Here is an 11,901-nt window from a genome sequence, read left to right as displayed (position 1 = left end):
ACTCACACATACACACTAGGAATATTTAGAAAATGAACATGAGGTGCCTAGTAGTGCATGTATATTTCATGCATATTGGAACAATGGTAGTTGTTATAATAATAACCATAAATGATGTATATGTGATAGTGAAATAGTCATATGTCAAAGGTGAGGGAGGAGGGGCACAGGACATAAGAGGGTAGGGAGAGGTAATTTAAAATTAATGAGACTGTGAAGGTGAACCCATGTGATACCACAGAACCCAAAAGTAAATTATTAACACATTCCTTCATTCGGAGAATGCTTTGCAAGCCACCAGTTGACCCTCCTAACAACGTACTGAAGAGGCCGGGGCGGAGACCCTATGCCCATTTCATAGGTGAGAAATCTGTGGCTTGGAGAGGTTGAGGACCTCGCCCAAGGGCACACAGCATCCTGCTTTAGGAATGGGAGCCCGGCCTCCTGCCATCGCCCTGTCCATAGAGAGTAGATGCCTTCGGGAAGGGAGAGTCTGGAGGGTCTTTAAAGAGTTCAGAAATCTACTTTCTCTCTCAGGTCAGCAGGGGACCCAAACTCCTTCCCCACCGGAGGTGTCACAAGAATCAACAATAATCTATGGGACGATCCCATCCTGGTACTTGGCACAGAGTGTATAATAAATAAATAGCAGGAGAATACATATGTAAGTACCAGCTGCTATTACTACCATTGTCATCACAGCTGCCATATTCAACGGTCTGCACTGCAGCTCACAAAATCCAGAGGCCTTCGATGGAGAGAGGGGATAAAAAAAAATATCAGTGCAAGTATGTCTTACAGTCCTTTGTTCTGTCCCCTTCTTCCAACTGTCTCCCAGGACAAAGATTTCCATGGCAGCTACATAACTATTCCCTCTATTTCACCTCAAATGTTCCTATTTATGGTCTGCAAATGTTGGCAGGGATGTGAAGTGGGGACTTCTTTCATTTTCGCCCAGAAGGCCCATGGCCATTACATCATTCTGAATTTCCTGGACTTGTTCATGACAATACACACACCCTCACTGTGCAGACGTGGGGCTTGATTCTAACTGCTGCACAGTATTCCACAGTGTTTGTCCACTGCATTTTTTTTTTTTTTTTTTTTTTTTTTTGCTGTATGCGGGCCTCTCACTGCTGTGGCCTCTCCCGTTGCAGAGCACAGGCTCCGGACGCGCAGGCCTAGCGGCCATGGCTCACGGGCCCAGCCGCTCCGCGGCATGTGGGATCCTCCCGGACCAGGGCACGAACCCGTGTCTCCTGCATCGGCAGGCGGACTCCCAACCACTGTGCCACCAGGGAAGCCCTGTCCACTGCATTTTATGTACCCATTCCTGGGGGGATGGACAAACACCTAGAATACCTCTGAATGTTTCAACAATCCTATGATGAATATCTTGTATATATCACCCTCTGGAGATGTGTGTAAGAGTTGCTTTGAGAAATAATATCCAGGGAGGACTTGCTGGGTCATGGGGTGCACATATACACCCCAATTACACTAAGGCCAGCAAGGGGACTGTCAAAGATATCTGCATCCATCTAAACATTCCCACCAGCCCTGCACGGGGTTTTCTGTATCCCTGCATCCCCGCCAATATTTTGCATTATCCTGCTTTCTATGTTACTGTTTTTGCCAACCTGATAGGTATAAGTGCTATCTCGCCGCTGAGTTTGAACTTCTCTTCATTGGCTTCCTAGTTTTGGGGTTTCCTCTCCTGTGAGCCTCCTGCTCATATCTTTTGCCCAATTTTCCCTTACAGTTCTTGTTTTTTCCTGTTTCGCAGAAATTTCTCAGATATTTTCAATATTAGTTCCTTGTCCATTTCTGATGTTGCAAACATCTCTCAGTTTGTTATCCGTCTATGAACTTACTCCAGAGTGTCTTCCACTGAACAGAAATCTTTCATTGTATTATGATCAAATCCATCCCTTTTTTTGTTTTTGGTCTCGTACTCTGTGCTTTTGGGATACACATACACACACATGCCACAGTGTCCCACAAAAATGCACTCCTATATTATCTTCTATTGATATTCTAGCCTTATCTTTCAAATTTAAGTCTCACTCCATCTGGAACTTGCCTTTGTAAGTGGTATTAGACAGTGAATCTAGGGTTTTATTTACTCCATTCAGTGGGTTAGTTTTCCCAACTCCAACCACTAGACTGTCCTTTCCTTCCCCCATTGATTTGTGGGAGCATCGTTCTCATATCTTGAGCTTCCATATGCACACACAGGTCAGTCTCTGAGCTCTTTATTCTGTTCACTGGCCCAATGGAATGTTCTTTTTCTATACTTTTTTCATTACTACATCCTCTGCTTTTCTTCTTCAAAGTTGCCTCAATTATTCATGGACATTTATTCTTTTTTTTTTTTTTATTTTTTTTTATTTTTGCGGTACGCGGGCCTCACTGTTGTGGCCTCTCCCGTTGCGGAGCACAGGCTCCGGACGTGCAGGCTCAGCGGCCATGGCTCACGGGCCCAGCCGCTCCGCGGCATGTGGGATCTTCCCAGACCGGGGCACGAACCCGTGTCCCCTGCATCAGCAGGCGGATTCTCAACCACTGCGCCACCAGGGAAGCCCGACATTTATTCTTTAAAAAAATTTTTTAGAATAAGTTTATGGAGTTCCCAAAAAAATCCAACTGCAATTTTGATTGGGCCTACATTGAAACAATAGCTTAACTTGGGACAATTGACATTTTTATAACATTAAGTAATGCTATTAAAGAGTATGACTGTCTCAAAGGATTAATCTCCAAAATATACAAACAGCTCAATATCAAAAAAACAAGCAACCCAATCCAAAAATGGGCAGAAGACCTAAATAGACATTTCTCCAAAGAAGATACACAGATTGCCAACAAACACATGAAAGGATGCTCAACATCACTAATCATTAGAGAAATGCAAGTCAAAACTACAATGAGGTATCACCTCACACCAGTCAGAATGGCCATCATAAAAAATCTACAAACAATAAATGCTGGAGAGGGTGTGGAGAAAAGGGAACCCTCTTGCACTGTTGGTGGGAATGTAAATTGATACAGCCACTATGGAGAACAGTATGGAGGTTCCTTCAAAAACTAAAAATAGAACTACCATATCACCCAGCAATCCCACTACTGGGCATATACCCTGAGAAAACCATAATTCAAAAAGAGTCATGTACCAAAATGTTCATTGCAGCTCTATTTACGATAGCCAGGACATGGAAGCAACCTAAGTGTCCATTGACAGATGAATGGATAAAGAAGATGTGGAACATATATACAATGGAATATTACTCAGCCATAAAAAGAAATGAAATTGAGTTACTTGTAGTGAGGTGGATGGACCTAGAGACTGTCATACAGAGTGAAGGAAGTCAGAAAAAGAAAAACAAATACCATATGCTAACACATGTATATAGAATCTAAAAACAAAAAAACGATTCTGAAGAACCTAGGGGCAGGACAGAAATAAAGATGCAGACATAGAGAATGGACTTGAGGACACAGGGAGGGGGAAGGGTAAGCTGGGACGAAGTGAGAAAGTGGCATGGACATATATACACTACCAAACGTAAAATAGCTAGCTAGTGGGAAGCAGCGCATAGCACAGGGAGATCAGCTCAGTGCTCTGTGACCACCTACAGGGGTGGGATAGGGAGAGTGGGAGGGAGACACAAGAGGGAGGAGATATGGGGATGTATGTATATGTATAGATGATTCACTTTGTTACACAGCAGAAACTAACACACCATTGTAAAGCAGTTATACTCCAATAAAGATGGTAAAGAATAAAATAAAATAAAAAATAAAATAAAGAGTATGACTGTCTCTCCACTTTTCAGATATTATTTTTGTTCTTTAATATCAAATGTTTAAACTTTCTCTATAGAGGTTTTGTGTATTCTTTTGTTAATTCCTAGTTTTTACTGCTATTGTGAATAGTACGTTGGTTTTTATTGTATATGCATTATTATACATAATTATTGTATTACATTGTTTATATACATTATTATATTTTCTAGTTGGTTACTAATGATATAGAGAAATGCTATAGATTTTTAAAAACTTGATCGTGTATCTGTATTCCATGCTTGACTCTCTTTTTAGTTGTTGTTTTTTATAAATTTATTTATTTATTTTTGGCTCTGCTGGGCCTTCGTTGCTGTGCACGGGCTTTCTCTAGTTGCGGCGAGCGGGGGCTACTCTTTGTTGCGGTACGTGGGCTTCTCATTGCCGTGGCTTCTCTTGTTATGGAGCATGGACTCAGGTATGTGGGCTTAGTAGTTGTGGCACATGGGCTTAGTTGCTCTGTGGCATGTGGAATCTTCCTGGACCAGGGCTCGAACCCGTTTCCCCTGCATTGGCAGATGGATTCTTAACTACTGTGCCACCAAGGAAGTCCTCTCTTTTTAGTTTTGATTCTACTTTTCTATGAAGATGATCATGTCTTCTGAAGAAAAAATGTATTATATTCTTTGTACACTTATTTTTCTTTTCTCTTGCTTTAAAATTTTTTAAAAATTACTTTATTTACTTATTTTTGGCTGCGTCAGGTCTCAGTTGAGGCACGCAGGATCTTTCGTTGCAACACAAGGGCTCCAGAGCGCGTGGGCTCTGTAGCTGTGGCGCGTGGGCTATCTACTTGTGGCGCGGACTCAGTAGTTGCTACTCACGCTCAGGCTTAGTTGCCCCGTGGCATGTGGGATCTTAGTTCCCGACCAGGGATCGAACCCACATCCCCTGCATTGGAAGGTGGATTCTTAACCACTGGACCACCAGGGAAGTCCCTGTTTTTTCTTCTAATATTGGCAGGAATTCCTGTGTTAAAGAGTAGTGGTGATGGAGAGGCATTGCTGTGTTTTTCAAAATCATAAAGAAAATATATAAAGTTACTTTGTTATAATAAAGGTTGCTATAGAACTTAGATACATGACTTTTACCAACTTAACAAAACTTCCATTTTATTGGTAAGTGGTTTAAAAACAACATTTATCACTTCATAATATATTTTCCTGCCTCTATCTGAATTTTTTCAAGTAGATTTGATTTTTTTCAAATACATTCTCTGATATAATACTGATATTATTGGGATAAGCTCTACTTGATTATGATGTATGATTTATTTTAAAAGCTCTTGGATTCTTTTAGGTAATATTTTATTTAGGTTATTTGTATCTCATCCATTACATAAATTGACCTGCAATCTATTTTCTTATATTTTTTTCTGAGTGATTAGTCTTACTTTTCTTTTCTAGGTTTGGACCAGTATTATCCTGGCTTCATAAAATAAGCCAAGCAGTTTTCATTCTTATATTTTCCACAATATCTTTCTAGAGATCTGGATGATTCATTCTTTATAAACTTTGTTAAAACTCACCTATAAAAACATCTGAGACTGAAGCATTCTGGGAGGAAGGTCTTTGCCTAACATTTCAAATTCTCTAATACTTTTTAGTCTATTCAAGTTTTCTTCTAAAATTGTTCTTGTGCCAAAACTTAGCATTTTTTTTTTTCTTTTTTTTTTTTTTTTTTGCGGTATGCGGGCCTCTCACTGCTGTGGCCTCTCCCGCTGCGGAGCACAGGCTCCGGACGCGCAGGCCCAGCAGCCATGGCTCACGGGCCCAGTCGCTCCGCGGCACGTGGGATCTTCCCGGACCAGGGCACGAACCCGTGTCTCCTGCATCGGCAGGCGGACCCTCAACCACTGCGCCACCAGGGAAGCCCGCATTTTATATTTTTTCAAGATATATGTCCATGTCATCTAAATTTTCAAATTTATTAGTAATGGATATTTATAGCAATCTTTTCTTCCTTTATGTGTGTAATTGTATCTGTTGCTATTTATCCATTATTATTTATATTTTGTTTATTTGCATCACTCTCTCATCAGCCTTACAAATGATGTTTCTCCTGTTAATCTTATTAATATATTAAAACACCAACTTTTGGTGTCATTACTCTTCTCTACTTTTGTTATTGTAGTTATTCTCTAGCTGATTTCCGCCCTTATCTTTATTATTGTCTTCTCTCTTATCAAACATATCTTTTTCTAATCCCTTGATTTGAATGTTTAGCATGTTTGTTTCGCACTGAAATTCTCAATACAGTAAAAAGTCCAGTGCACTGTGACATAGATGTAGATCACATCCTACAGGACTTGGCCGTGTGACCTGGGGGACTCATTTAACTTTTCTGAGTGTCTGTATCCTAAACTGTGAAATGGGGTTGATGACCCTCTCTCCCAGGCTCCTGTGAGAACTTTATTAAATAATGTGTGGGAGGCAACTGGAGGATCCACAGATCTTAGTTCCCTTCCCCTCCCTTGTTGCAAAACTAATTCGAAAACTGCTAATCATAGATTCATGAACATCTCAAAACTTTCAAGAAGTGGTTCCCAGCTGGGGACAGTCTTGCTTCCCAGGCAACATTCGACAATATCTGGAGATGATTTTGGTCTTCACAACTGGGGGAGGAAAGGGGTGCTACTGGCATCTAGGGAAGATCTCTGGGTAGAGGACAGGCATACTATTTACTAAACTTCCAACAAGTCATGGGATTAGCCTGCACAACAAAGAACTATCCGGCCCCAAATATCAAGGGTGCCAAAGTTGAGAAACTCCCCCTTGAAGGAAATTCCAGTAGCATCTGATTCTGTCTCCTTCTGAATGTAAGAATCTTTTCCCCAGTGCCTCCTCTGCTTGGGTACACCCAGGGACAGGAGGCTCACTCCATAAGAAGATAGGTAACAACGGTGGAAAGGAACACAGACACTGGAGTCAGGCACTCTTGTACACTGGTCTCCCCTTTGTTCTGACTTATCATCTGTAAACCTCAGTTTCCTCATCTGTAAAGTCGACAAATATGTAGCTGTGATGACCATATGAGATATATCCTAGCACAGGGCCCAGAATGTAGCAGGTGTCAATAAAAGTTATCTTTTGCAGTTATCCCTTATTGCATCCAAGTGACTTTACAATTCTGCACTTTGCTGATACAGCTTCTTCTATCGGAAGGCCTCTAAACTGTTGGCAGAAAGTGATCAATGACGGTCATTCCCTCTCTCTGGGTCTCAGCTTCTGCATCTGTAAAATAGATGGTGCCACTAAATCAAATCTCACAAACTGCTTTCCCTCAGCCAAAGTCAAATTGCAGATATGCTTGGCGTTTGGCCTGCATTTTTTTTTTTTTTTTTTTTTTTTTTTTTGCCTCTTAGAAGTCAAATCTATTTCTCATTTATAGAAATGGGATAGTCTACCTAAAAATCTGGAGATCTAGCATCTCTTGAAGAATAAAAGGTTTAGCAATCCTGGGCCTATTTCACTTGTGGCAACAATCTGGGGAAAGTGAGCAGAGATGCTCCCATACAGAGGACATGTGCTCTCCATTCCCCACAATCCCCACCAGTCCCTATTGTCCTGTTTTCACTCACTTGTATCACTTCCGGCTCCTGTAGACATTTGACTTTATAATTCTTAAGATATATGGGCTCTCTAGTTCCTTTCATCTCTTCTGGGCTATGAACCCTGGAAACCATGGAGGAAATTTCCTTGATAAATTACCAGAGGAGAACTAACTACCGATGATTTGCTACAGGCTTTACTTAAAACAGAAGCTCTCGAGGGCTTCCCTGGTGGCGCAGTGGTTGAGAATCCGCCTGCCGATGCAGGGGTCACGGGTTCATGCCCTGGTCCGGGAAGATCCCACATGCCGCGGAGCAACTAAGCCCGTGAGCCATGGCCGCTAGGCAAAAAAAAAAAAACAGAAGCTCTCTTAGACTCTGATTCCATTTTCCAACAAGGGAAAGAATGTCTCTTTTGAAAAAAAAATCCATGGCCAACTTGTTCAAGTTAATGGGAAGGGTCCTTTGATTTGCAAAGCCCGTGAAGACGGTGGGCAGGTCCAGGGCTGAAGAGTAAGGGAGCTGGAATGCCTCGCAGGGACCTGGTGGTCGTCAAGTGCTCCAGGGCACAACCATGTTAGGTAGTAGTACAAATCGATCCCTGCTGGGGGGCCCCCACTTTTTTCACCAGGCACAAGCAGTCCTTCAGGAAGTAGGTGGTCTGGAGGGGTGATGTGGTGGTGCCATGCAGACACAAGAACTAAAAAAAAAAAAAAGAAATCCACTTTGGCCCATCCTAGAGATGAAATTGGCCCCTTCTCAACTAATCTCTGTAGGACTTCTACATTTGCCAACAAAATTCTGTTCCCAGAGTGTCTTTGAGAACAAACTGTGCAGCGTGTTGGAGAACCCACAATTTAGGTAGAGCTGGCACTTAGCCACACAAGCAACCTTGGACAAGTCACCCAATGTCATCGAGCCTTAGTTTCCACATCAGAAAAATGGGATAACGATAACACCTCTTTCCCAGGGCAGCGGCACATGAGTTAATGGCCATCTATTCCCCTTTGTTCTCTGGACGACAAAACTGAAGCTTGGGCGGGAGAATTGATTTGCAGCACGACGCTGCTTTGGGAGGTTCCTATGGCTCGCTAAGATGCAAGCCCATTAATCAAAGCCAAGGGAAAACTTATTAGAAACAGATCTCCAGTACAAACCAGAGGGTATTATTTAACCAGGAAAAAAAAAAACCCACATAGTAATATGTAGTGCTAGGCCTAGCTGTAGTAAAACAAATACACATTCAAAGTGATGGGTCAGTCTTGTTACTACAGGTGAGAAAGCATGTCTCACGGTAGACTCCCCATATATGTTTGCTGAACTGTTGAGCTGAAAGCAATTTGTCAATTGTCTGGGGGCCATTAAAATGTCCATTATCTTTGTTCTAATTTGAAAACTCTCTTGGGAATTTTTCTAAGGACCCAATCTTGTAGGGGAAAAAAATGAAAAGAAATAATATATGGAATTCACTGTGTACATTGGAAAGTGCTTTACAAAGGTTTTCTAGAATTATAAGAAGTAATGGGTTGGACAATGAGGTCTAAGGGTCGAGATCCACTGGAGTGGTCAATGGAGCTGTGGGTAACTGAAGATAATCTCCAGGCCCAGCCATCAGGGCACATAAAGAAATGAGAAATCCTCACCCAATGGTATTTGGGAGAGACTGGGTAGCAAAAGGAAAAACATTCACATTATAATGTTAAGCACAAAAAGCAATGTTACAAGGGCTTCCCTGGTGGCGCAGTGGTTGAGAATCGCCTGCCAATGCAGGGGACACGGGTTCGAGCCCTGATCCGGGAAGATCCCACATGCTGCAGAGGAACTAAGCCCGTGCGCCACAACTACTGAGCCCGTGTGCCGCAACTAGTGAAGCCCGTGCTCCTAGAGCTGTGCTCCACAACGAGATGAGCCACCGCAGTGAGAAGCCCACGCACTGCAACAAAGGGTAGCCCCTGCTCGCTGCAACTAGAGAAAGCCTGCTCGCAGCAACGAAGACCCAATGCAGCCAAAAATAAATAAAATAAATAAATTTATTTTTTTTAAAAAAAGCAACGTTACAGAGGTGATGATGGATCAAAAGGAGAATGAAAATGGCTGTGTCAGAATCGTAAGATTAGAGTAGACTTAAAACTTTTTTCCTGCAATTTTTATGATACACGCACATCAGGGAGAAATACTGTGTTCTGAACACTAGTTGAAACTCAGACCTGGAGTCTGTCCAGATGTGGCCCTCCTGATCTTTTTGCAGTTGAAGCCACCCACTAAGCACCTACTACGTGTTAATGGGCACCGCGGCAGGCACATTCTGCTGTGCCAATGGGGCTCTCCAATCCCTGGCAAACAGGTCTCAAAGGGAGGAATCAGCATCAGAGTCTCTGGAGAAGGGAAACTGAGAGAGAAGGGAACTTGCCCCAGGGTCATGTGGCTAAAAAGGGCCGAGTTGGGACTGAAAGCCAGCATGACATGTGCACAAAATCTGGCTTCCTTCCAGCACCCAGTGTCCCCCAAAGAACTGGGACATGGAAGAGGGCATTAAACAGCCTTGAATGACACTACAAAGGTCCTTCCTGTTCAACCCCTTACAGGACATCTGATGACCTCTAGAAGAAAGAGGATCCTTGTTAACAGAGAGTAGGGAGTCTTGGGGATGAGAACCCTCCCCAGGTGAGCTAGAATTGAGCAACGTTGCAGAGTTTTCACTGGTCATGTCCATCTCTGCATGGGAAGCCATACTTGTTTTCCATTGACTGTAGTGACATAAAGAGTCCTTTCCATTTCCTCTTCCCTTACTATGAATTTCAGAATGTGCCTCTCTAGATGTGTATTTCAGGATTGATACTTCTGGGACCCTGGGTTTAACCACACCTCCCGTCACAGTGTTTTCTATTACAAAACACCTAAAATCCCCACCATCATAGGGCAAGTAGGATCCAAACATTCAATCGCAAAAGATGCATTGCATTATTATGAGGTTAGTGAAAATTGATATATTATAGGTGGTCTATACAGTCACAAAAATCACAAAAGTATAGACAGTGAAAATTATCCTATACCCTAAACTGAGAATGTCTCATATGATACCGAGATGCTCACTTCCTAGCCCTCCACACCACCACGTCACCCCCTCCCCAGCATAAGGTGAGAACTTCAGGATCCTCCTACCACCAGCCTCGTGTACTGGAGCCCTTCATGGGTCAAGTTATACCTGGTCCACTTAACTACACATTATCACAGGTGTCCGCGTCCATCACTACAATGAAAGCCATCCAGCCTTTTCACTGGTTCAGAGCTTCAACCGATTCACTGAACAAAGTTAAGCACTTTTACTCCTCAGAATTGCAGAAATGGGTCCGTGCACCCCTGTCCTTCCACCCTTGGTTCGTTTTTACAAAGCCTCCTTTCAAAGTACCAAAAATGGCATCACCTGCCAATGTTGAAAAGATACCAATATCTTTCTTTGCAAGCCTTCTGTGAGTTCAGCCCCGAACAGATATGGAAGGGGCTGTTTTGAGGGGGCTGATATTCGGAGCACAGCCTCTCTCAAGTCCAGAGGCTGGACAATGCTGGTATCACACCCAACAGCTTCCAACGTCCACCACACAATGCCACCGTGGCCCGCTCGGTTTCCAAAGCTGTGCACGTTCTTGGCTGCAAAATCACTTCTGGGACAAAGGACTGTTTCTGAATTCAAAACAATTCCACCTCAAACGTGTTCTCCACTATTAACAAACAGTTCAGGAAGAAATGAAGGAAGCTGAATCCCTCTGAGGACACACTAGGTTTTGCCCCGATGGGATCTTAGCAGCATCTGAGAGCCCTGTGATTTGACAAGGCCATCTACAAACCCCCAGGGCTGTTGATGAAGTTGGCTGTTCACCTGCAAGAATACTTGAGGACAGGTTAGGTGAGGGTGACCTTCCCCAAGCAGCCTTCCAGGCCAGAGGCAGCTCTGGCTTCCATTATACCCTGCCTCTCCCCATGTTTGGGAAATCCTAGTGGACTTTCAAAAAGTGGAATCGGGGAGATATATTTGACAACTCTTTATTTTTTAAATGTGGTGGATGGGGCCTGTGTCTTTTCCACAGCTGGCTTCTAGCACTGCGCCACCCTCCATTATTGCAAGTTCACCTGCTTTACAGCCATCTGCTACCCCTGCAGGTCCCTGAGTCTGGGGCAGCTGTGCAAGGCAGTGGGTGGGAGAAGGATGTAACGTGGCCCTATGGAGATATGAGAGGTTCACTGCCTAGACCCAGCTGGCTTGGCCTCTCCCCATTTCTCCCAAAGCCCCTTTGGGCTTTGACAGGCCCTGGAGTTAATGACCACATCCATCCTTTGCCCCTGAAGGCCTTCCAGCTCCACAGCCAAAGCCCCCATGGAGCTGGGAGGGCCTGCAGCCCTGGCTGATCAGGCCCAGGTCGTTTCTTATTTATTTATTTAGTTAGTTAGTTATTTATTTAATCTATCAGATAGAGAATTTTAATTAAATTGGCATAGTTAAGACCGAAAAG

This window comes from Kogia breviceps, chromosome 3 (genome assembly GCF_026419965.1).
Source record: "Kogia breviceps isolate mKogBre1 chromosome 3, mKogBre1 haplotype 1, whole genome shotgun sequence".
NCBI classification, from domain to species: domain Eukaryota; kingdom Metazoa; phylum Chordata; class Mammalia; order Artiodactyla; family Physeteridae; genus Kogia; species Kogia breviceps.
The sequence above is the reverse complement of the archived record's forward strand: the minus strand, read 5'-3'. Positions refer to the sequence as shown.